The sequence below is a fragment of the Zootoca vivipara genome, chromosome 10 (assembly GCF_963506605.1).
Source record: "Zootoca vivipara chromosome 10, rZooViv1.1, whole genome shotgun sequence".
Lineage (NCBI taxonomy): Eukaryota > Metazoa > Chordata > Lepidosauria > Squamata > Lacertidae > Zootoca > Zootoca vivipara.
The window spans coordinates 60,501,058-60,528,502 of NC_083285.1; the positions used below are offsets into that span (position 1 = coordinate 60,501,058).

The following is a 27,445-nucleotide window of genomic DNA, read 5'->3' on the forward strand; positions in this document are numbered from 1 at the left end:
CACGTTTCCCAGCTTCCCCTCCCCATGGTTCATGAAAGCTACATTCTGCATAAACATTTGGTTGCATCTGACTATGTAATGCAAGCTAGGTGATAGACCAGCTGGTAAAAAAATATGGTAAGCCAAGCTGTTCAGCTTTCAGATTGCTGAATTTGATAGTAAAAGGCACAGGGAGGAAAATATCTGTCAAACATCTCAAGAGGGCAGAGAAGTTGAAAGTATAGAGTGCAAAGAATACTAGATTGTCAGGGAACAAACTAGCTAGGGCTGTATGTGTACAGATACACGTATGCATATCTGTGTACACCAATGTGTGTGCACCTATATAGCTTTATATACCAGTATAAAGCCACTGAAATCAGTAAGGGGGTGGTGGTTGTTCTGAAAACTCCTACTGTATTTTGTAACTCTAACCCTTGACAGAAAACACTTTGGGCTGGCACTTCTGAATGCCTTCCAAGGTTTTATTTGATCCAATTAATTTCTCTCCTTTGTTTAAAATCGCTGACATTTCCCCCCCTCCCCCATTTCATAATATTGTGATACGGACATACCTGCGAGAACTTAACTGTTTATCTTAGTAAAAATCCTAGGTTAACTTGGCAAAAACTGATTTCTTTTTTTTCGGGGAGGGGAAGAACTCAAGAGATTTGAAGCTATTCTGCATGGCATGTCCATAGCAACATGCTTACAAATATATAAAGTGTTTTTGTTTTGTTTTGCTATCTCTGTGTAACTTTTCATATGAGCTGAATAGGTGCAGAAGGCAGGAATATAAACGGTGTGTTCGCTCTTCCTATGTCCTGCTTTAAAGAGCTCGCTTTCATTTTCATTTTGAAACTCAACTTTTGAGTTGATCGCCCTCTTTCCTTTTCATCTCTCTGATGAGGTGCGTGTTCAGAGTTTTACTCTCATTTTTGTTTGTTTGTTTGAAGGCGGGAGAAGGAACCGGTTAAATAATCCATTATTTAGCCTTAACAGACATGTAGCTACCAAGGTATATAAACAGAAATGGTTAAAGGGGGGGACGGGACGACGAGAATGAAACCTTGCCATACAATTCTTTTTATTTACCATTTTCCATCTGTGGTTTTAGCTGGTAATACAAACCAATATCTCTGTTAATCATTACCCTTTGTTTACATTCTCTGTGTTTGACTGTAGTTACACACACATGGAGATCTGTACAGGTTGTGGAAGTTATTCACAACACAACATGCACAATTCACATGAAAACTCGAGTTGCGTAGATAGAGGATGTTCTTGCAATCTGTCCATCCTCCAACCCCCCCCCCCCCGGCCCTCTCGGAGCCTAATGTTGTTTGTGCATTTTGCTGAAATCAGTATTCTCACCTGTCAGACCCGAACTACATTGTTATTAATGCTTACAAGGACCGTTCTGCACAGGCCGTGGGGTGGGCTACAAGGAGACATTGATTATATGATCCAGGCATTTTGGGTGGTAGTCCAGTTTCTCAGTCGCCAAATTTTTATCAGGAAGAGGTATTCGCCCCCCCTTTCCCCTCACTGCCTTTCTATCACATTGATTTATTCTGAAACTTCCATAACTTCACTTTACATCTTGTGGGGAAGCAGTTGTCCCTCATGGAAAGGGGAGTTGATCCAGTTTCTCTTTTGCTTTGCTTGTTTCCTCCCCCTTCCCTTGCCCTTAACTTTGGTAACACAGAAGCCTAGAAATAAAAGTGTCTTCTGCATCCTCAAGAAAGACTGGGATGAATCTGGGACCGTATTAATCCTCATTGGTGAATTAGCTGTTTGTTGATCCAAACTCAGGACAGGTTTAGCATGCACACAGAGAGATTGTTCATCCCTTTTGTTGTTAATGTTGTTTTTTTAAATTGAGAAGGGGTTCTACCAAAACTTGAAAGGCACTCCAGACAGCTGAAATGTCGAGTGCAAAAGGTACTGAGAGGTTCCAGCTAGAACAAGCTTTCTGTTTCTCTGGAATTATGGAGTGGTGGGTTTTGATGAGGTACTATGTGACCGCCCACTTTCATTCTAGGATGTGCATTAAATAATAACAATTAAAAAACACCACCAATATTTAATTTTCTTGTTGTTTTTTTCAAAATAGAGACACAGCCTAAGTTAGATACAGAAAGGCAAGCCAAGGTGAAGTTCTGGCTTACTCAAGCAATTGATGAGAGGGACCTGTAACTTCAGCATTAGGGAGGCTGCTGTGAAATTTTACAAGAACAATTAAGAGCTCAGAAACGCCTGGCATAAATGCTGAACGTCTTCATAAAAACCTTGTCAGTGAAAAACAAAAGGGGCTGCTTGACAACCTTCGTGGTGTGTGGGATGCTTTTTTTTTTTCAAACCTAAAGTAACTGGCACATGTTGTCATGATTTCTCTGTAGACCCAAAGAATAGGCATCGGAAGACAGAGATGGGCACATGGACACACGAGGCTTCAAAGTGAAGGATGGGTTGTACTCTTGATAAAGAGCAGGGGAGGGAGGAACGGAAGGGATTCTTCATGTAAAATATTTATTGGCTCACTTGCTCTGAAAAAACAATAATTACGGGGGGGGGGAACCTAAATCAGCAGCTGACAAGGAAAGTTCAAGGAGTTTTTTTTTTTAAGTAGTCTGTGGGGCAGTAAGATCGCAAAAGAAGAAGAAGATGATGATATTTGTGAATTGTGTTTTTCTTGTCATCTTTGTCCCTTGCTGAATTTGTTTTAGTGTCCCTTCAGTGCCACTAAATGACAAATCCTTTCCCTGCCTATATGGCAGTTTTTGTCTTAGCTAAAGTTTCCCAGAAGAGATGCACTGCCCCATGCTTGCCTCTTGTCCCCCCCCCCCCCCGAAAGTGGAAAAACTGACAGCCTTCCGTTACTGGGATGGGTCAGAATGGTATTCCACAATGCCCTTCCAGAGTGAGTGTACTACAGGCCACCCCCCGCCCCCCGCCTTGCTCCCCTTCAGAAGCCAAACTGTGTGGTGGTACTGGTACTTGGCACATGGTGTCATTTCATCTCCATGTTCCCACCTCTCCTTGTATTTCCCTGCTGCATTGATTTGTACCCATGGCCTGGGAATAACCACAAACATCCATTTTGTCCAAACAAAATCTGGCCCGCTGACGTCTCTCTGCATGAAAGCAGAAGGAATAATGTGTTTTCAGTGTGTTCGTTTGGCACTTATTTTCGAAGTGATTTTGCACACTTGGGTGGTTTCTCCTTTTCTTTTTTTCTTTAGATCTCTAGGAAACATGCTGGCTATAACTTATCTCAGGGTTGTTGTTGTTGCTCCTGCTGCTGCTGCTGTCTTTAGTTTGTAGCCTGTAGATTTCAACGAACATTTCAATAGATTCGTACCTCTCTTCTCTGCTAGAATGGTGAGGCAGGGCTGGAGGCTATTTTCTGAGGGAGCGGAGAAGTGACTAATTCCATGGAAGGAGCCCTGAGCCTCTGGCTCGAGCCAAAAGCAGGATTTAAGTTGGCCGGGTTTCGGGCTGGCTGGTTTGCCATTGGCACTTGAGGGGTTAATTTGAGAAGTGACAGGGAGAGGGGTGGGTGGCCAGTCAGCTGCCCCCTCCTGCTGTCCTGCAATCAAGCCATGCTACTTTAAAATGTTTGCTTGTGAGGACAGTGTGTGTGTGTGTGTGTGTGCACGCGTGTCCATGCGCCTGCTACCTTGAAGAGCCCCCCCCCCCCAAAAAACCTTGTTTATTCTTTTCCCTCTTGTCCAGAGACATTAAGCATAATGAATGCATGAGGTATTTACAGCGTCTTAGAGAGCTTCCAACTAGCAGCAATATCTGTGTCGGAGCCTTATTAAAAAATGTGACAACCTGTCTTGTTGTTTTAGCCATGGTGCTTTTTGATAGGGGTTGAATAAGTTTCTCTTGGCTCCTTCGGAAATCTATATTTTGCTTTGGATCAGGCTGCATTTATTTAGCTGGCAAGTGTGTGTGTGTGTGTGTGTGTGTGTGTGTGTGTGTGTGTGTGTGTGTTTCTCAAACAGATGATAAAGTGAACAAATGACAGAACAATATCACTTTGGGCAATTTATCACATTAGTTGTTTTAAATCTTATTGCAAAGCAAATATCTTCACCTACCATTTAGTTAAGTAGTGTCAGTGTTACTGACACACACAAACTCAGGAGGAATCCCTACTCCAAAATACAGGTAGCACTTGACACACTGTGCGTTTTGATAACGCGATAATTTTAGGAGAATCTTCTCAAATACTTTGCACTGTTTCTCTGCTCTTGCCAACAATTTTGTTTAGGGGGGAAAGCAGAATCTCGTGGGAAGGAAAACATACTCGAAACACATTAAAAGTGTTTTATACGATTTTGGAAATGCTTCTGTATTTCCGACATTCAGAATAGGGATGAATTGGCATGTATTTAAATAATAATAATCTTAGGGTGATGGTAAATGAAATCAGCTTGGAGCAATTATTGGGATGAGGAGCTTGGTTAAACTCATCCTCCCCCCCCCCCCTTTCCTTCTGTCTGCAAATGTGCTCTTTAATTAACATGGGCTAAATTAGCTCCTTTGCTAACACTCCAAATAAAGTGGGTTGCGGACCAAGCTGCAGCAAAGGAATAGACTGAATGGTGTGGTTTTTGTTTTTGTGAACTTCTGCTTGATATTTTAAATATAATGCCTGATACTGGATATCAGCCCTTCTGGGTGATTTGAGTGAGATATTTGCTTCCTAAAGGCAGGAGAACAGTTCAGGGCTGAATTCAATTTTTAGCTCTCTCTCACTATTATTATTATTATTAGTGGTAGTAGTAGTAGTATTATCCCTCCTTCGAAACTGCCTTTTCCAAAATCCATTTTGTCTGGCTCCCTTCTGCTCTGGATATCGTGCACTGTCTAATCCAAGACAACCACTAGGGGGTTATTTGTGAGCAGATACCGTACCTTCCGTTCCTGAGAATAGCCATCTCTCCTCGGCAGCCCTCTTACTCCTGACCTTTGGTAGGTGGATAAGCTTTTGCAGCTGAAAAGTTTTGCCCAAACCAGCGTATCTTTATTGCACAATAGACTTGCTCACAGAGGAGCCGGCAGGAGGGAAGACCCAGTTCCCTAGATGTCAACGGCCGAGTTTTTCTTTTGCAAAGGACTTGCTGAAAGTCCATAAAGTGAGGAATCGTGGTGTTAAAGACGAGAAATTATATGGGAGTGTGTTTCTCCAGTGGGTGAGGGGCGGGAGGAGCAGAGGATTAAGACGTGAAGAAGTGAACCCAGCTCCCACAACTGCCACAAACATCAGAGCTTAATCTGTTGGGATTTGGTCGTGAAACTTGTTGACAGTTTTTGTCTGTTTGTTTGTTTTTCTAGTGTGCTTGACATTTCTGGATACCATGTCCTTTGGCCACCGTTCTTGTTAACTCATTTATTGGAGTGGGTATAATAATTATAAACATGCAAGGCATTGCCGCGTTAGCAGGGGCTGGTAATTTTACACCTTGGAAATCGGCATTGCACCTGCTCAAGGGGGAGAAATTGCTACCATCCCAGTCCGACAGATCTGTGTAGCTGCAGTGGTGCACAGAGTGGTCTGTGCTGGCAGGGCCACAGAAGCAGGCCGCCTGTGCAAAAACTGCATGGAAGAAGACCATCTTGTTTGCTTCAACCCCATTCTATTTTAAAAAATGTGTTCTGGCATTACCCTCACAAATTATTACGTACCAAAGGCCGGCTCCAAAAATATCATGGAAAATATATTTTATAAAACACTTGTGATGCCTGATATTAGGGGCAGAATGCAGCCGGAACGAAACATTTCAAAGCCCAATTGATTTCAGTGGGGGAATTAAGCACATTCTCTCTTTTAAAAAAATCCCTCTTCCCTCAAGTTGAAATCAATGAGACTTGGCTGGATCATTCCCTGGGTGCTAGCAAATCACATCCGTACGAGTCACATTAATAATCTCCGTTTAAACCATGTTCAGAAATATATCTAGATTTGTTTTTCACTTGGGATAAACTGTGTAGCAAAGGTCTGCATTGCTCTTGGAGGTAGTTTGTTAAAGGTCTCCACTGACATCTCAAATACAAATAAATGTTATATCAGCTTTTTGCTTCTTTTTCCCCCTTCTACATTCCACGTTGTTCCAGGACCGCTCTTTTGTAACTGGGAAACTTTCTGATTTCCGTCGTCTGACAGGCACTATCCCTGCCGTTCCAGTCACAATAAATGCTGTATCTTAGGATATGTTTTGCTTAAAGGACGGCGTTTCTTAAGAGGAAGGTGAAGGGATTAAGCGACAGCCTTGGACCCAGGATTTCCTCAATTATACTGGCACACATACCTTAAAGTGCTACCTCGGATTTACGAAATCCCATTTGGGGGGGGGGGAATGTTGCGACCCAGTACACCGAGATGTGGAGCAGGGCACCTGTCTCTGCAGTGGCCAAAAAAAAGTATTTAGAATACAGCGCTGTCGAATCATTCCCCAATTCCAGCCATATTGCACACTGGTTATATGCCATGAAGCAACTTCATGCACAGGATGTCTAGAGGTAATAGTCCTTTCGCCAGAACAATAGTAGCATATTTCCACAAATGTTGTAGTCTTAGTTTGGCTCTCAACACCCATGTGTTCTGCTCATCATTTTGTCCGAGCCATTTGGTGAAATTCTTCTTTCAGAGGATCAGGTTCATTTTCACAGAACTAAAGATGACAGGTGTTAATATTCTTGATAATTTTAACAAACTTGACGAAATACTCCTTGCTTTTTTTTTAATCCTGTTCCCCCCCCCTCCACCACAAGTATCAAATCTTTATACAACCACCATTCTTCTGTTAAAGGGGTACTTTATATTAAATTTCACGAGATACATCAATGTGTCGTTGGTGTCCTTGTGGTTTTTTTTAAAAAAATGTTTTTTCACTCTTTGTGGTGTCGTGAAATGCTACATTGCTTTACATTTAAGTTTTGTTGAGGATCTATATTACATCCCTTCTATTAACCTTGCTGCGAACGTACCAAACGATCCACCCTTTCTTTGATAGAAATCTTCTAATTCTGAAATCTTGCAAAGTCCTTAACAGAATGATGCTTGCCTCATATTGAGTAGGACCATAATTCATGTCTTGCTTCTGGGCTTCTCATATACATCTCATTGGCCGCTATGGAAAACAGGATGTAGCACTAAAGAGGCCTTGATGATGTTTCTCAGGACACTTAGGGGGGGGGGATTGTTGGGTTGTTGTTGTTGTTGTTGTTGTTGTTGTTGTTGTTGTTTCGGTTTCATTTTCTATTTTTTATATTGTGATTTTATGTTGTGAACCATCCTGAGATATATGGGTATAAGGTGGTATGCAATTTTAATAAATATTACTAATAATGATAATAATAGCTCAGGGGCTATTTCATTTGTCTGGGATAATAAAGCTTCTGTGTGCATTTAGATGACAGCCTGATCCACAGTTCTAATGAGTGGGTGTACTTCAGTACCATTTTAGTATAGTGAGCAGAATGTTTGACTTAGAGTGGGGAGATTGGTTCAAGTCCAAAGACTCATTCATTGGCCTTTGACCAAAATGCCCTATCTCATTCTCAAGTGAAGAAGGCACATTGCTAAGGATGGGTGAGTGAATCAGGATATTTCCAATCCATTTCAGTTTCACATCTTTTTGCATCCCATAATTATGTTCTTGTTTCCATATTAATCTGTGGGTTGTTGTTTGGTTTGTTTGTTGCGTATATAAAAAATCCTCTTAAAACATCTCTGCATGTGCATTTTCACTCAGACATATTTAGATGTGTGTTTGCTTTAAATATATATATTTAAATGTGTACTCTAAGTTTAAGCTGTCAATAACTGCTTCTCAGCATTTGGAGAACGGGGGGGGGGGGGGCTACTAGAATGTGAAACTCCAAGAGATGCAAATCAGAACATTTCATGTAGGAAATAAGGAAGATACTTGCAGAATGTTTTCATCAGTCTCGGTGATGACCATTAGCTTAGATTGCTTTAAAAGGGGACCAGACAAAATTCATGGATGATATATAAATATCTATGAATAAGGGTCCTTCTCTCTCCCCCCCCCCCGCCATGACTGCTTAACGGTATCTCTGACTATCAGATTCTAGGTTAAAATGACAGGGAACGCCTGCTGGCCTCATGCTCTGTGGGCATTGCAGAAGATCTGGCTAGCCACCTCTGGCAACAGAAATGCTGGACTAAATTGACCCGGGGCCTGATCCAGCAGCGCTCTTATGCTCTTATTGCAAACCATTTTGCACATTAATAGTGCAAGATAAGAAAAAAAGCAAGATAATCTTACTGTAAGATGTAAGCTGATGACAATTTCAAGCTGTTGATTTCAATGGGATTTTGTCCAAGCAGTTTGACATAACTTGGCTTTAATAGGATTTTCTAGGCTCCAGGATCATTATCTCTGCTTAGGTAGAGACAACTCTGTCATTTTTGTTTCCTCTCAGTTTCTCATCCCCGTGCCCCAATCTTCAACTCAGTTTACCCTAATCAGTCTGCAGTTTTTTTAAATTTAAAGAACTCAGGAAAATTCGCCACCATTTTCGTGCATGTTTTTAGTCCTAATAAACACATTTTTTGTGTTTATATTTTCCCCAATATAATGCATTTTATTCTATTTAACTAGTATATGCATTTTTTACATGCACTTTCCTCAAACACATCCATTTTATTTTATTTTTTGGAGAACGGCATCACAATATTCCAAGGGGGGGGGGGGAATTGTGAAGGACAGCTGTGTTTCATATTTTATATTAAGTAGTGCTAATGGGGTCACGAAGAGTCGGACACGACTAAACGACTAAACAACAAATTAGGCAGGTTCGCGTTAAAACGTTAACCAGACCAAATTTCCCCCAGCCTTCCCTCCGCCTAAATATACTTGTTGAACATTTTGTATCCTCGGCAAAGTGTTAAATTTCCACTTGTAAAGCAGAATATGCCATATTGTTCTTTTGTACCGGTAACCAATCTAGCACCTAGTGTGGTTGCAAATGTCAATTTCTTGGTCGATAGGGAAAAGATAAAGAGGCTGTGTACCGTCCTGCTGTTGTGAGCAGCAAAAAGGGTCTCGCGCCCCATAGAGCAACGATAATGTGGCTACTGGCAAATTGGGGCTAATTGCCAGTGGCAAGTAGAAGAGCTGCTTTCAGAAAGTTGCTAACTTCATGCCGGCGATACGGTGTGCAATAAATGGGTTGCGTGTTTCCATGTCAATCCCTAATAGTGTTAAGCTGAAGTGCATTGCTTATTTAACTGTTTCACAATAATTTCATCCTTTCTACTCTGAGACATCAAAGATAGCCAGAGTTTCACTGAATCATAAAATTGCAGAGCTGGAAAGGGACCCCAAGGATCGTCAAGTCCAAGCCCCTGCAATGCAGGAATTATGCAGGGATAAGTTTCAATCAGAGAAGTACAAAATCTTTTGGAATGGGGACGAAAGAAGCTGCCTTATACAATGGTCCAATTAGCTCAGTACTGCCTGCGCTGACTGGCAGGGACTCTCCAAGGTTTCGGCCAGGAGTCCCTCCAGCTTTACCAGATTTGCTGGGGATTGAACTCAGAACCTTCTGCATGTGAAATCAAAGCCCCAGTGGAGGCAGCTCCATTTGGATGAATGGGGCACTAATCCACCAAACTCAGCCTGCTCTCAGCCAGCTCCCTACCTACTTTCCCACTTAAAACCCAGGGCCTGTGGATTTTTTGGATTATTTAAAGAAATATTGTAGTATGATAAATTCGCGAGCAGGATTTGAACTACAAGCAACAGAAGGAATGAAAGATTATCATATTGTACTGTTGTTATCAGAGAGAAGATAAGGTGCAGCGGAGAGGGGGATAATAATTTTAAAAACCCACCGTGGAAAATGAGTTGTGAAGTCGATAAAAGAAAAGAAAAAATTATTATGTATTGAAGTGAATATGTGATTTTTAAAAAATAATAATAATTTAATAATATATAAATGGGGGGGGGCAGTCCATGGGATGGTCCTACCTGTTAGCTTCCTCCTCCCTAAGCCTCAATGACACCCCTTTGTAGAACTGAGCAGGGAGGGGACAAACGTAGAATTAGTTGGCTTTGTCGGTCATATTTTTTGGCTTCACCTGCTGTTGGTCTCCCTGCCTTCCACCCTACCGGTTTCAATGGGCACCAGGTACCACTGCAGCACCCCCAAAGTCCTTCCTCCAAAGGATAGCTGGGTTCCAATCAGCCCAGTAGTCTGAGAGCTGCGGACATATCAGAATCCCCAAGATTGATTTCCTCAAGCACCCCAATGTCAGACTATTTGTCTCTGTAGCCCAGTATGGTCTACTCTGACTAACAGCATCTCTCCTGAGTCTCTGGCAGAGATCTCTCTCATTACCTACTCTTCTTTAAACTGAGGATGTTGGGGGACCAAATCTGGGACCTTCTACATACAAAATATCTGCACAAGCACTGAGCTATAGCTTCGAAGTGGCACGAAAAATGTTGGGTAATCTGGATTGATGCTCAATGTCAAAGAAGAATTGTTGTTGTTGTTATGCTGCTCATCTGACTGGGCTTCCCCAGCCACTCTGGGTGGCTTCTAATAAATTACAAAGCCACAGTAAATATTAAAGACCTCCCTATACAGAGCTGCATTTGGATGTCTTCTAAAAGTCAGATACAGTGGTACCTCTACTTACGAATAACTCTACTTACGAATGTTTCTACTTACGAATGGAGCTCCACCCGCCATCTTGGATGCGGTTTAGACAGGATTTTTTCTACTTACGAATTTTTAGATAGGGTTGCTTCGACTTACGAATTTTTTCTCCCAATGCATTCCTATGGGATTTGACTTACAATTTTTTTCGACTTACAAATGTGTGTTCGGAACGCATTAAATTCGTAAGTAAAGGTACCACTGTAGTTGTTTATTTCCTTGACATCTGATGGGAGGGAGTTCCACAGGGCAGGCACCACTACCAAGAAGGCCCTCTGCCTGGTTCCCTGTAACCACCAGAAGACCCTTGGTTGGAGCTGCATCCCAGTGTACATCCCAGCTGAACAATGTGGGTGGAGATGCTCTTTCAGGTATACAGGGTAGAAGCTGTTTATGGCTTTAAAGGTCAGCAGCAACACTTTGAATTGTGCTCAGAAACATAGTATGAATGTTTGGTGGTATGCCTGAGCTTTGAATGACTATCATTCAAAAATGATAATAATAAAAAATGAATGACTATCATATTTTGGGATCAAGGAATTTCCTCATCCTCATCTGAAACTGCACCTTTGTCTAGTTGACTAACAACCCTGCCTCCACCCTGCCCTTTCTCTCTCTGAGAGAGATTTCATATCTCCCCTCTGCCTCTTGTATGTGGGTTAGCTCCTTAGACTGAAACAACAGGAAAAGTGAAATAAAACTATTCTTTGCTAGGGTTTCCTGAGCGGAGATCTACCAAGTGTGCATTTCTATCCCCCAACTCTTCCCAAGGCAGCGATTTAAGAAGAAAATAAAAACAACATACTGAATTAAACACATCAACAGCCTTAATCTTAAGATTGTACCACATCTGTTCTAGAAACTATTATGGTACTTTGAGGAGGTGTTCAGGCTCAGGTTTTGGGCAAGAAGGCTGTAATAGCATCCTCCATGCGAGCTGCTTGGCAATATGAGGACACCACCACAGCCCAGTTCACAGCATGACAGTACTGGGGAAGGGCTATGGTTCATTGGTAGAGGACATGCTTTGCATGCGAAAGGTTGCAAATTCAATCCCTGGCACCCCCAAGCAGATTTCCAGGTAGGGTCAGGGAAGACTCCTGGCTGATTCTGCACAATTCTTTGTTCCAACTGCAAAAAACAACAACAAACCCACCTTTTTGCCTACACCTACAACTAGGTATGGGTTCTGCTAAACTTTCTCAGCTTAGTTTGCATATTATGCAAACTATTTGTTAATTTTGAAAGTTGTATGATGGCCTGGAGTAGGGTTAAGCAATCTCCCACTCCTCCAACACGCATTCTGATTTCCCACTCGAAATTACCAGTACTCCTTTCAGGGCAGGTTTAAAGGAAGGAAACAGACGGTTGAGTTTTCTAAGATAATGCTACTTGTAATAATAATAATAATAATTTATTATTTATACCCCGCCCATCTGGCCGGGTTCCCCCAGCCACTCTGGGCGGCTTCCAACAAAACAGAAATTCTAAAATACAGAAATCCATCAAACATTAAAATACAGAAATCCATCAAACATTAAAAGCTTCCCTAAACAGGGCTGCCTTGAGATGCCTTCTAAAGGTCTGGTAATTGTTGTTCTCTTTGACCTCTAGTGGGAAGGCCTTCCACAGGGTAGGTGCCACTACCGAGAAGGCCCTCTGCCTGGTTCCCTGTAACTTGGCTTCTCGTAGTGAGGGAACCGCCAGAAGGCCCTCGGAGCTGGACCTCAGTGTCCGGGCAGAACGATGGGGGTGGAGACGCTCCTTCAGGTATACCGGACCGAGGCATGTATTTGAACCTTCAAAGGCTAAATAAAAATTAAGGCAATTGTAGATGTTAAAGGTAGCAGCCCTATGCCCTCTTTCCTGAAATTAAGCCTCACTGTGGGCATTACATCTTATAAAGTGTGTCTATAATATTTTCACCAATATGTGCATTTTCATGCACACTTTAATATATGCATTTTTTGTACTCATTGCTCAGCTGGAGAACTGCACTGCAAAATTCGGAGAAGTGCAAATTTCAAAGGGCCATATAACACTGGTCCTGAAAAACTTACATTGGCTCCCAGTACATTTCCAAGTGCAATTCAAAGTGTTGGTTGCTGACTTTTAAGGCCCCGAACAGCCTCAGCCTGAAGGTATACAGTTTTTAATTGTGTCCGGGGAGGAGTCTGTGAAAGCAAAAGTTCAAAATAGGCATTCACACGATACACAGCTTCTATAATTGCAACCTGCCACGTGCCTGAATCTCTCTGGCAGAATGAAAGCTGACTGTCACCATAGCAAGGCTAGAGTGGAAGTCTGCTTAGTTGAAGAGTTGGTTTGGTGATGCTTTGCTGGAGTGAATGAGAAACACGCTGTTTGTGCGGCTGCATGGAAGTTGATGGCACATGGGGCTTCTGCATGCAACTGAGTACTTGATTTTTGGGTAAGAAAGAGTCTGACCTCCGTTGAGCTGAGGTGTGCTTTGTGGGTGGTAATTTTGACTGAGAAACCAAACCTGCCTTTGGCAGAAAGTGACTATGTGGGTACTGTACAGCATAGAGGTTCAAGATATACACAAGGTGGCTTAAAAAAAAAGGAAATGCAAGTGTTAATTGCAAATTTTGCAAAGCTAGTAATAGAAATGTCAATAGGGAAAGGGGTGATTAACACTTCTAGTTCAGTCTGCTGTTGCAATCTTACCCCTACCCCCAAGAAGACTTTCCTCTGCACTGTCAGACCACTGCTACAACCAAATTAGAAACATAAGAAGCTACCTTATACAGAATCAGACCATTGGTCTACCTAGCTCAGGACAGCACCGTTTAGATTGGCTGGAAGCAGCTCTCTAGGGTTTCTGTCAGGGGACATTCCCAGTATTTCTTGGAGATACTGAAGACTGAAGTGCAACATTCTGCATGCAGAGCTGATGCTCTACCACTAAACTCCCTCAATAATAATAATAATAATAATAATAATAATAATAATAATAATAATACAAAACTCCAGATAGCACTGCATGAGATGTTATACACTACTCGCCAGGCAAAAACATTCCTCTTCTCCCAGGACTTTGGCTAATTCAACAATCAATGGGCATTGATTATGTATTTTTGTGTTTCTATATTGTCATCTACCCTTCGAGTGAAGGGCAGTACAGAAATTAAATAAAAAATTAAAAAATAAGAAAACTCTTTCTCAGGACAACCTCCCCTAACCCAGCAATATGGGCATAAGAATGCTGATCTACTCTGCAGGGCTGTTGTGATCCTTGCAGTCAGAATTTCCCCACTATAACTTGAGTAGAATAATGGTGGATTTTACTTGCATTGAGGGGCTACTTAAAAAAAACCAAACTTTAGTACTTAAAGAATAATATTTACCCCTGCATGAATAATACCTGAATCAGAGCAAGAACTGTCTTTGCCGGCTTCTGCTGTCTGCTTGTGGCATGTTTTATTGTGGATAATACAGGTTAATCTCCAGAAGGGTTAATGTGCAGAATATTCCGCAAGGGTGTGTGTGGATTAGATGGTGGAATCATCTCCAGAACTTTGATTATAAAATAGGGGCATGGGGATGAATGGGCTCAGAATGTTTGAACGAAAGGCTGTAATGGTGCTTTGCAAATCTACCTACTTTCATTTGTGGTCAGTAAAATTTTTAATGTTTCCCAGTTGCTTTGTGATTTTAAAAAAAATTAGGGTGGGATGCAATTAGAATAGAGAGTTCCCAGTTCCTTTTTTTAAGAGAAGCCTTCTGTCCACAGCCAGAAGATTCCAACTTGATTTCTGACCCACCAGTAAATTCAACAAGTGCTTTCTGATCCTTAGATCCTTTGCCAGACTCTAGCTGTTTCCGTGGATAGGAGTAAATTGCATTAGGAGGCCGGAATGTAAGAGGCAAGACCCAACGTATGGGATCTATCTAAGCCCACTTTATTAACTGTAACTCTAGGAACTTATGAACCGCACAGGGGAAAGTGTGGGAAATATTCAAATCCTGTATCAGGCTCCTGACCTCGTTGTGGTAGGGTAAGCCTACCATGCAGGAATGAAAGTTGGCATTAATTCCCCCTCTTCCCACCCGCCACACCTCTTCAGGTGGGGAGGGAGGTCTTCCTGATTCACACTCCAATTCCCATCATCCCTGACCACCGGCCCTGTCAGCTAGGGGTCATGGGAGTTGTAGCCCCAAAACATCTGGAGGGCCGAGTTTGCCTATGCCTGGGTTAATCTCAAAAGTGATCCATGCCCTACTGCATGGAGCCCAGAGGCCCGGGTGCAAATACTCACAATTTGTGCCGACTTCTTCCCTTTCTTGCACATCCCTGCTAAGTCACCAAATGAGGTCAATCAACATAATTATCCCACTTCCCCAGCTAACTGCACCTGCCTAGCACTGCAGGATGGAGTAGGTGAAAAAAAACCTCCACCTCCCTCAGTTAATCACAGGAGAGGACAATAATTCCTTCTGGGCCCCTACTGTGATCACCACCTTATCTGCATCCCAGGAAGATGGGCCAAGTGGCTCGTCTTCAGAGAGGTGGGGTTGAGGTGTCTGCTGTTCCTACACAGCACAGGTGCCCGTCCAGGAGCTCAGCTAGACACAGTTTCCTGCCAGGCTTCCATTCCCTCCCACAAACATGCTCCCTCCCAGACCCACTTTTGGGGCTGGACTGGGGGAGCAATACCACTTTTATGCTTTCGACTAGGTCCTGGTTTTGTCCATTCATAGAATCATAGAGTTGGAAGAGACCACAAGGGCCATCCAGTCCAACCCCCTGCCAAGCAGGAAACACCATCAAAGCATTCTTGACATATGCCTGTCAAGCCTCTGCTTAAAGACCTCCACAGAAGGGGACTCCACCACACTCCTTGGCAGCAAATTCCACTGTCGAACAGCTCTTACTGTCAGGACGTTCTTCCTTGTCAGTATCCTTCTTGAACTGTGGTGCCCAGAACTGGACACAGTACTCCAGGTGAGGTCTGACCAGAGTGGCACTATTACTTCCCTTGAGCTAGACGCTATACTCCTATTGATGCAGCCCAGAATTGCATTGGCTTTTTAGATGCGTTGGCTTTTTCAGCTCTTGAACTTACAATGTGCCTGTCAATTGGCTTATTTTTTTAAAAAACAACAACAACATTAAAATAGAAAGATAGCCAAGAAGACAGAGAGAGAGAGATGCAAATGTTTTAAACACGATGACTATTTATTTAATTTGTTTCCCACTCAGTTGATAGCCTGTTTGACCATATGGGGTACTTCACACCTATTTAAGTTTTAAAATATTACAATTTTCTTTCCCTAGTCGTAGCACTGAGGTGAACTTAGAAAACATAATATATTCATGTTTGCGCATATATGTGTATATTTGTGTGGCTATGCAGATCTCTCTTGCACGCATGCCCTTGATCAGAATCCTGCTAGGGTCTCTATTCTTCACATAATGGGGTGGGGTGGGGAGTTTATATATAGCTACAGAGATGACTCCAATTTGGCCCCAAGTGTTTCTACGCCTTTCTTTTTCTGCTTTTTGCATTATGTAATTGCAAGCGTATTACATAATTTTGTACAGCATTAAAATGCGTTTGGGCCAACGGTGGCATTTCCAACAAAGAGGGCATAGCTCAGTTCTTATATGTTTTATTATGGCTCTTACTTGCATAATTGGGCTTTCTTTTTCCCTTTTTTGTGCCAATGATTATCATTATTGAGAAACTTTAGGGTTGAGGCTCTGATATTTAAGGTTCTTTTAATTATTATTTAGCCTAAATGTGTGATATTGTAAGTGTGCATTCTGCTGTTAAATGCTGGGTTAATTAAATATTTCTGAATGCTCAAACACTTTTGCTCCCCTTCCCCAATTCTTCTTTAAAGAAGCTACCAATCTGAAAACTTTACTTATCAAGAAATTTTTCCCCAGTCAGAAAACCCAGAATGTTTTGGAGCCTCAAGTTATTTGTCTGGGTCCTAAAAAGGGGGGGGGGGGTGTTGAGGTGGACAGGCAGGCATGTTTACATAAGGGAAACTGAGGAATAAACTGTTCAAAGGTTGAACAGTTGATGATGAAAATCACATCTCCGGGCATCCCCTTCCATGTTTTTATCTTCTAGACTGCCCTTTGCCATATCCCCCCATTTTAAGTTTCCAAGAACTGCAAATTACAGATTTCTTACAGTAGTCCAATTACAATCTCTAAAGGTCTCGCTCTGGCAAGATGAAATATAATACTTAAATTACTTAAATATGTAAAGTAGGGGGCTTTGGAATATCATTAATAATGATAGGTTCATGGATATTTACAGCTTCTGATACTCCCCCCCCCCACACACCATTGCTGCTGCCTTGATGGAGGTGAACGTATAACCTCCATTGCTGCCAATGATCTGAGTATGAGAAAGAAAGATAGCTTTGTTGGAAGAGCTCAAGACTCTCAATTTCAAGGTTGTGGGTTCGAGCCCCATATTGGGCAAAAAGATTCCTGCATTGTAGGAGGTTGGACTGGATGACCCTTGTGCTTCCTTCTGACTCAATGATTCTATGTGACAAGCCCATTTGGACCTCAGGCAGCTGAGTGGTTAGTATTAAGCCATGGGCAGGAAACCTGTAGCCCTCTGGAATTGTTGGACTATTGGCCATGTTGACTATGGCTAGTGGAATTGTCTGATAACTTCTGATGGGCTGTGAGCTGTGTCTCACCCATGTTCAAAGGAAGTACAGTTGTAGCTTGGAAATCAAACAGAATCCGTTCCTGAAGTCCGTTTGACTTCCGAAACGTTCGACTTCCTGAGCGCGGATTCTGCAGGAGCTTCCTGCAGCCAATTGGAAGCTGCGGAAGCCCCATTGGACGTTCGGCTTCCAAAAGAACATTCAAAAACTGGAACACTCACTTCCAGTTTTTGATCATTCTGGAGCTGGAACATTCAACTTCCAAGGCATTTGGAAGCTGAGGTACGACAGTATCTCATAATGGATTACATGAAAAACTGACCTCCAATTCTGGAAGTTAAGGAAAATCAAATATAAAATCAAAAGTTTAGTGAGGAGGAGTTCCTTGTGAAATGCACAAGCCATCCAACCCATAATTTTAACTAACTCATGGTCCCCCATGCAGCTTTCTAAACACAGGGAATAAATGGGGCAGAACAGAAAGTGGAAAGTGGGCAGCTTCTCTCTGCTCCCAGTTGTACATAATTTGACTGCTGGTATCTTTTTAGGATACAGTCCTGTGAGTACGCCCATTAGGGACACAGCTACGCTTCCTCCATAGGAAATCAGCTGTATTGATTTAAAACATTTACCATACCCTCCGTCTCTAGGAGTAGTATCCTAGGTGGTGGCTTGGAATTCTCACTTTCTGTTGGTGATACGGCTGAATGAGATTATTATTTTTTATGCTTAAAGTAAAATTGGCATTAAAGGAATACACACAACTACAAAATAAGGACATTTCTCATCTGCACATTGCACATCTTACAGGTGCACCTACAGTATTTCTAGTGTACAGCTGAAGCCGTATTGTGGAAATGTGACATGTAGGTGGTTGAAAAACGCCTGCAATGCACATAGGCTTCCCATTAAGCTGGCCTTGGTTGTGGCTCCCTGTGACATGCGCTCTCTGGCAAACTTGGACTTGTGACTATGTAATGTGTGAACTAGCTCTTTTTTTGAGGCACAGTTCACTATTTGTGATTGTTGGTCCCCTCCACCCACCTTAATTATACATCTGGGGAAAAGTAGTGGAATATTTTCGGAGAGTTGTGACTAGCTTCATCGTTCAGCTTCAAATGCTCAATGCTCAGTGCTTGTACTTGAAGGCTAAGATTCAGGCACCTTCTATGAATATAAGAAGTCTGTTTTGCAATGCGCATGCATAGTCTCACAATTTATACAAACTAGATTCCAACCATTTTCTTGGTGCTCGGCTTGAGTGGCTGACAGAGGCTTTAAGTATATGAAAGAAACCACTGTCCAAGTTTATGAATGGGGTCACTTTTGTTGGTATCTTGTGGGGGGGGCAAAGGTGTGTGCGTCTGCGTGTGTTTTAATAAAACCTTGGGTAGCCAATGACTTTTCTCCAGCTGAATAATGAAAACAGCTACCTCGGCCAAAATTCTCTTCCTCCTTCGATGGCGGTCTCCTCCTCCCCCCCCCCCTGCCAAAACCAGTCTCACACACACACACCCCTGGACTGAAGAAAAGTTTCTTAGTTCTCTGTTTTAAAATGGCCAAGTGTATTAAGCTACTCCAGGCAAGTGGCCCTTACCACCCCAGATGGTTTATGGAAACAAAATGCTGTTTGCTTAGGAATAGGTTGTATGGCGGTGTCTGTTGCCCAAGCACTGCGGAGCGTGTTAAATCGGGATAGAAGTTAATGGACCAAGGACATGCTGAGATTTTAACACTTTTCCATTTGAGCTGAATATACAGCTTTAAATCAGGATGCCTGTCTTCCTTTAATGACACAACAAGGAGAAACAAAGGATTGACGGTTTAAACACCCAGCACAAAACTGCCATTGTTTTGACCCAGAGCTGCTTCAATCTTTGCCTGTGGAATACAGATTTCGGGGTTGCAACTGGGTGGGCATTTCTGCATCATCATCATCATTATAAAAAAAGTACAAAAGTGGGTGCAGATTTATATTGAGTTAGCATTTGCTCGCTGATACCGACCCATGCAAATTGAGAAATTACTGTTACTTAAATATTTAGGGCTGGATTCAACTAACCTGGTCCACTAGCAGGAGCCAACACAAGGATTCGCACTAGCCCCATAGGGCTTTCCCACTCTCTTCCCTTGTGTACCCTCATGTCTCCCCCAAATCCTCTAGGGAGGGTTGGGAGAAGCCCCAGAACAGGAGGCAAGCAGAAATTCTTGTGTTGATGGAACAATCATATCAGCGCAATGTTGAAGTCCACCCATAAAAGCATTCGTATGGTATTCAGCTAAGCTTTACTCAGAACAGAAATTAATGGACCCAACTTACTCATGTTCATTCTTTCAATAGGGTCTACCATGTGTGTGTGTGTGTGTGTGTGTGTGTGTGTGTGTGTGTGTGTGTGTGTTTGTGTGTGTGTGTGTGCGCACACACACACACACACACACACACAGCCTAATACAGGGTGGGTGTATAGGAGCCAACTCCTAGGGGCAAAGGTCCCTTTGGCCCCTCCAATAAAATATTTGAGGGGGCTGGCTGTTGATGGGTTGATGGGTATTGCCATTCAAATGGGTTTTGTGCATTGTCTTGTGATTGATTCTGTGGGGCAGGGCTTACCTGCCCCCCCCCAAAAAAATATGTTGGCACCCCTGGGATGGTGCACATGTCCATGAATACATGAAGACTATATAGGAAATAGTATGCTTCACAGTAGTGATGAAGACTTTGACCAGGTGAGCTGTTTGCCTGCTCAGTCTGCTGCTTGGATGCTAATCGTGGGTTGGGAAATTGAAGTTTTCCTGGTGTCCCTTTCTAAGGCTTTGTATCATTCAACCAGACTTGGACTGGGCAGCCCGTCAAATAGAGAAACTCCTTGAAACAAAGGACTGAACCTCTGCTATAAAGTAGGTCACATGGCCACGTCAGGCTACGGTGGCATATATCCTAATTTTTATTGTCACCTGCAAAAGTGGATCCAAAACTCTGAGAAGGTCTTCACGAAAAACATAAAAGCATCACTGATGGAACATATATTGAATCCTTTTCCCCATGGCATTTTCCTGATATAAATCCCCCCCCCCCAAAAAAAACTTTTTAAGCCTTGCTGTTGACTCTGCTGAGAATAGCAGAGTGGAATTGGGTGGGGAGAAGGATTAGAAACTGAAAATTAGAGGCTGGGATATTTAAAGGAGGGGAATGGAGTAGGAGAAAGAGTTAAACACTCATGCTCCCCCCCCCACCAGTGGCTACTTTAAAGTTTTGTTGTTATTTTTTAAGTCAGGAGATCCGATCGCAGATCTCCTGCTGTTTGGGCCTGTAGTCTTGGAGACCTGAAATTTTGGAGACAAGGTGCATTAAGTAGAGAGCGTGAAAACTAGAGACTTGTTTTTCATAAAATAAAGGTTGAGCTGGATGCTGTGCTGGAAGAAAAATGCTGTTGTTCTTGGGGCACTGCCCCGGTCTATTTGCTTTTTATTTAGCTTATATCCTGTTCTTCCTTTGAGAAAGCTCAGACTACATAAAATGAAGGACCCAGTAGCCTCCTTATTCAGTCCCTGATCAGGGAACCACATCTCTTTAAGCATTATCTTTTCCTCAGGATTAGGCGTTCCCAGGACAATCAATGGATGCTGGCTATATCTCTAGCTAACTTAACCCCTTCCCTCCAGCTGCTCCTTATGATGGTGCTTGTTCCTACAAAAGTCGGGTGAAATTCATTTCCGACTCATATCGGATTTAGGGACCTGAATTATGACCGTTCTGAGGCCAGATACACTGTGATTGTAATGGGGGTGTTTGGGTGGGTGTGGAGGGGCCGAGCCTGAGAGTGTTAGTTTATTAATCCCACACCTCCCCATGCTTCCCCATAGCAACTGAGCTGACATTATTTAACCAGATTATTGGCAGAACAATTCTTCATGATCCATACGATGAACAGAGTTTTCTTCACGAGCAGGAAATAACAGCTTATCTGGCTGGCAGTGAAGTGAATGCATAGGGATCAGCTTCTGTGTAAGAGGAAGGGTGAGCTGAGGAGGTGGGAATCTTGCTTTTTTTTTTATTTAAAGGAAATCCCAATCGAAATCAGTTTTGACCATAATGTTCTTGTAAACTTCCAGAGAGGAAGGCACACTTGATCAGTGTCAACATCTTGTCCATTTTCTTTCAAAACTTCTCTCCATGTGCTCCATACATTATATGCTTCCTTTGTAGAGGGCTCCAGGCCGCTGTGGTTTGAGTGAGATTTCAAAGCTTGCATAGGACAGGTTAAATTTGAGAAGGCTGCTGGTGGCGTCAATGTGGGGAGGGGTGGGTGGGATGAAGGGAAGCATGGAAACGTGAAGCGAGGGAGTTTCAGAGTCGAAACAACTTGCCGATTGTCTTCCCTATTATTATTAGGCTTAAAGGTTCTAACAAGATCCTTGGGTTATTTGATTTGATTAACAGCGCTAATTCTTAGTTGCCTAACACCATTGATGAAGGGGGAACAAGCAGCCATCTCTCCCTCATGCCATACACATACCACAAAATGTCTCAATGCATCAGTCTCTTGAAACAGGCGCCCGCATTGTGCTGTCCAAACTCAGTTAAAAGCTGGCTTTTGAGAGTAGCCATTCTGAAAGCTGGGTGGGGTGAGAGGGGAGAGAGAGGGAGGAAGGACATGGCAACTACTTCATAGAATCGTAGAGTTGGAACCTCCTGCCATGCAGAAATCTCAGGTGGCCTTCCAGCCTCTGCTTAAAAACCTTCAGTGAAGGAGAGTCCACAACCTCCCGAGGGAGCCTGTTCCACTGCTGAACAAATCTTACTATCAGAAAGTTCTTCCTGATGTTCAGTCAGAATCTACTTTCCTGCATGTATGTATGAGTTAGTGGTCTGCAATTCTCCCCTTTATTTCATTACTGGGATTTGTCGACAGATTGGTGTCCATTTGCCACTGTTTTTCCAATCCACTCCCGCCACACCTGAAGTTACCAGCACACACATGATTAGACTGCAATGCAAAAAAATGGAATTCTGATGTGATCGTATGACTGCATCAACATTCCCTGTTGTTCTGTGAAACAGTGCGTGCATGTGCAAATGTGCGTCAGTAACCTGTACAGGGGTAGGGATGGGTATAATCTGTGGGTTTGCCAATTCTTATTTTGATTTTAGAACTATCCCTAATTAAAGCAGATGGAGCAGAGAATGAGGCAGCAACAACCCAGGGAATGATAATGAAATGGAACAGGGGACACCCACTCATTCTTCGGTTCACACGGCTTTTGGTAGGGATGGCATGAGAGTTCATCTGAGTCTGGCTTGGATTTGAACTCAGATATGTGGGGGTGTTTAGTGTATGCCTGTGTTTGGATTGTGTATTTTGTTGCCCACACTAGTGTGTGTGACCTGCCCACTCTTGGAATGCAGCCCCTGGCAGCTTTCAACCAGGGTAATGTGTCCCTCGGTCCCCCAAAAAGGTTTCCCATTCTTGCTATAGCAAATAATTTAAAAGTGCAGGGAGGACATAAGAAACACATTTGTGTTTGCTTCTAAGTGAGTTTTGCATATCTCTTCTCCCACAGCCATTTTAAAAAAAGGTTTGATTGCGCCTCTCAGGTATTATTATTATTATTGTTATTATTATTAACAACTGGTAGGGGTTCGGGGATTAGAGTTGGTAGACCTGCATGTGTTTTGGGCTGTGCTGTTGGAGGCCAACCTAGGAGGATGAAAGTTTGCGTTAAACTTGTGAGCACTGGCAACCCTGCAGTTGTTAAAAAGTGATATTTTTAAAAAAGCAGAAGTTATCCAAACTAGACATATGGAGGACTGGAAGTGTGAACTTGTGAGACTCGGTTTTTCTTTTTCTTTTTCTTTTCTTGGAGAGCAGCTTTAGTTGCAAAACGCAGACCATGTCTCTTGTGGCTTAGAATACCGCATGCGGGTGTTGGCCAATGGACAACTGAAGATATATAGCATATTCCAGAATCTGTGAATCACAGGTAAAATGGGTATCTGGTGATGCCTTTCCTAACTGCAGCCGGGCTGTTGTCTTGTATACAATAAGAAACCATCTTAACATACTCAGAATATTGATGGATAAAGAGCAGCGGAAGAAGGGATATTGTGTGTGCTGAATTTACAGAGGATAAGACTCTCAGTGGTTGTTATCCATGATGGCTATTGTATGTTCTTCCTTCACTGTTGAAGGCAGCATGCCTCTGAACACCAGTTCCTGGGAATCACAAGTGGGAAAAGTGCTGTCACATTCATGTCCTACCTCCCCATGGACTCAAAACTTCATTTGTAAATTGTGTAGAGAGCCGTTTGCACTGTTTAGGCTGCAATGCCAGAACAGTGTATGAGGTAATAACTGCGGTCAGTGACGGTGTTAGGAAAACATTGTCTTGCTATGTTGGTTGCTGAAAAACAGCAACCCAAATACTTAGTTATGTATCTGTGATATTTATTAGTCTAAAGCATGGAAAAGACACCATGGTGCAGCTGATTCCCAGGGACTAAATTAACACATTTAGAATTAGCTAGGAAATCTGACATTATAGAGATTCACCTCTCACTGGCCCTATTTCACACCCTGGCTATTTTTACATGACTGGAGGGTGTCCTTGACCTCTGAATCCTGCTTGCCTGGATGCAAATGAAAGATGCATGTGTGTGTGTGTGTGTGTGTGTGTGCGTGCGCGTAGAAACTAGCTTCTGCACAAAAGTAAAACTTGCATCCACTGCTCCATTCATTTTTGCCTCTGGTCCCATCCAACATCATCATGTGGCCCTCAAAAGGTTCCTTGCAATGGAATGTGGCCCTAGGGCTGGAGAAAGCTTCCATGCTTCTGTTTTAAGGCATCTAGCTCAACCTCCTGCTTGATGCATGCAAACCAGAGCTTGGGATGTCCCCAACAGATACTGGTCCAGCCTTAACTTAAAGATGTCCAGTAAGGGAGAGGGAGCAGAGAACAAGACTTAATCCCCTTCCATGGAGCAGACCTTCAGATGTTTAAAGAATACCTTCATGTCCTGATCTTCCCTTCACCAGGTTGCAAATGCGAGTCAGGTCCTCCATTTACCCATAACTGTATTGAAGCTGGTTGCATTCCCTAACAATGAAGGCGATTGATGGTACTACCCCACGTGTGACTGGCAGCAGCTTCTCAATCTGGAGTCTTTTTCCAGACTTGCTTGGGACTGGATCTGGGATGTTTTGCATGTCAAGTAAGTGCTCTGCCACTAAGCTACAGATCTTCCCCCAAATGGTCCTTGCCTAACGCCGCAAGTTAGGGGGAGAGAGTTAGCAGTGGGCCTGATTCCACCTATTCAATGTCACGTCTGAGCAAGGATTTGAGCCTGGATTCCCCATGTCCAAGACCAGCATGCCAGCATTACTGCACCACTTGTTGTGCAAGCTTAGGGTTGAAAGACCTGTGCCCATTTGGATGTTGTTGGGCTACAACTCTCATCAGTGAGCGCTGGGCATGATGGCTGAGGCTGAGGGCAGCTGGAATCACACAATACATAGAAGATCACAGGTTCCCCATCCCAGCTGCAGAGGATCTTGTGGCTTTTTTGAGAATGCAACAACACCTGCAGGGCAACAGCATTTGAAGAGCTGCAGGTTCTCCATCCTGTACCATGTAATGTCCAAGGAAAAGGGGGTCGTTTTTGTCTTATGCTACTGAGAAACTGGGCAAGCCTGATTGTACATTATTGTTAGCATGACCCCACCTTTATATTGTGTCACGGAGGGGGGAAAGTTCAGAGCATTTCACTTTTAAAAATCCACTCATCAGCAGTTAGGTTTTTCTCCTACAAGAGCCAAAGGTGTTGAAGGAAACAGCTCTAGTATGTGGGGCAAGAGGGGGGGGGGAAGAGTGATTTTTCTAAGCCATGACATTTTGAGGCTGTCGATTTGGCTGAAGTCAAGTTTATTTTTCTGGATGAACTTAACATCTTGAGAAATGGCAAGAGCAGGAATGTCCTAATTAATCCCTTCTTACTATGAGTGGTTGTAACAGTAAGTAATGTTCTGCTTAATCCATTACCTTCCTATGAAGAAGGACAAAATCAGCCTAAAGAATTCAGGATTAAGAGGAGGTGGTTGTAGGGAGGGGGGAGGAGATGTATTTATTGAGTTTTCTTTTGCTACAGATTCCTATTAAGAATATGCTTACTTATAACTACGATGGGGAACCAATCATCCTTCAGATGTTGTTGGGCTACAGCTCCCAGAATCCCTGACCATGGGCCACGCTGGGAAACGTCCTCCAAAAAAACAGTAAAAGCCACACGTTCTCCATCCCTGACACAAAACCTCAGCCAATCAGGTGCCTTTTATATGCTTTAGACTACAACACCCATCAGCTAGAGCCACCACAGCTAGTGGTCAGAGGTGATGGGAATTTGTAGCCTGAAATAGCATTGCGCTGAAAAATTTGCCCTTCATTTATTTCAGCCATTCTCCATTAGTTATTAAGGGCACCTCCAGAAAGCCACTATTTTGCAGTGGAGATCAAAGCACACACTGGAATTATAGGTTCTGTTGCACCAGTTCCCATTTAAAAAGAAACAGTTTTTTTGTATTTTGGAAATCAACAGGAAAATGCACTGAAAAGCATGGGGAGGATGAATTACTAATAGAAAACCATATAAGCACCCCTCTCCCAAATCAGAATGAATACTCACAGTCGTTCAACTTCACTGCAGACCAATCAGAACAACTGCTCAGTAAAAGCTTACACAGTCTAACTGCTATGTAAGCTTTGTATAAGTAAATCAGGATTAATGCCCGGAGGTTACCTGGAAGAGACTCTTGAGTACAGAAATTGCATTTGAAAATTGTCAAAGGGGATGGAAAATTTTGGAGAAATTCTTGCGCGTGAAGTGCAAGGTTCTCGTGTTTAGCTAATTTTTCTGGTGGCTATGGAGTGTTTTTGAGTGTCCTTCATTTATTCAACAAATAATCCCCGGTGGTTTGTTCTTTGCAGACCACTGTTTCTATAGCAGATACCTAAAAGTCTGTCTTTCATTTCTTTTGAGTACCTTTTCTCAAGTTCTTATAGGTTCCAGCAGTTCAGTGGTCAATAATGCAGTATCCTTGCCATGTTAATTTGTTTATGCATTTCATTTTTTTATTTTTGCACCCTAAATATTGGTATTATTTCATACCATGGAAGCCACACTTTCGATAATGAAAGTTGGCAAGGTGGTTTTTTTATATATAAATAGACAAGGGAGATGACAGACAGAAACCCAGAGAAATAGGCAGAAACCCAGAGAAATAGGCAGACTTCACACAAGCTTCAAAAGACCAAAAAAATGGCACCTGTATAGGATGTCTGTAGGTATTAATGAAGAAACAACACACACCACGTAAATATATTTTTAATTAGGAGTATGGGTGGAACGATAGAGGTGGAAACACTGGAAACAAATATGATGTTTCAAAAACCTAAACTTTAGAAGGAACTTTTTGATGGTAAGAGCTGTTCGACAGTGGAATGGACGACCTCAGAAGATGGTGGGCTTTCCTTCACTGAAGATTTTAAAGCAGAATTTTGTCAGGGATTCTTTAGCTACATTGCAGGTAGATAGATGGCCTTTGGGGTCCCCCCCAAAAAAAACCCCTAAAATTCTGTGATTCTATATTTCACCTTCAAAAATACCAAACAGCGAAAATGCATATTTATAGGAGAGTAGGGTTGCCCTATTTCATAAAGTGAAAATTCAGACAGAAAATTTGTTGAACTCTTTTTTTTTTTTTTGGCAGCAAAGTTGTTGAGCCTTTTTGGCAAAATCTCAAAAAACAAACAAAACACCCCCAAAAAACAATTAGCCGTTTTTTAAAAGGAAATTCATGAACAGAATATACACTTCCATCATGGGGTGCTGTAGGCCTGAGTTTCCCAGGACATTTTAGCTGCTTTTCAGAAATTACCCCCGGATGCTATTTCTGGTGGGCAAATCCCAGCTATGTCTGGGAAATTCTGGACGTATGGCAGCCCTAAGGGAGAGCTAAAGGAGTTTGAAGCAAGCTAACACACAAGCAAGGACCTCTCTGCCCAACCCCCACACCACATTTTTAGGAAAGTAAAAAAAAAAAATCCA

At 42.6% G+C, this 27,445-nt stretch overlaps 1 protein-coding gene across 12 annotated transcripts in view; it reads left to right on the top strand.

The window, feature by feature from the left end:
- The window catches only part of SOX5 (SRY-box transcription factor 5), a 729,285-nt gene that overhangs the window by 354,470 nt on the left and 347,370 nt on the right, over positions 1-27,445 (top strand). The window contains exon 1 of one of the 12 annotated variants that reach the window (XM_060279174.1): positions 7,847-24,556. The exons of the other annotated variants lie outside the window; for them this stretch is intronic. The gene's annotated coding sequence lies outside the window, so the exon portion shown is untranslated. Of the gene's footprint in view, positions 1-7,846; positions 24,557-27,445 lie in introns of those variants that run through there. 12 annotated transcript variants of the gene reach the window in all.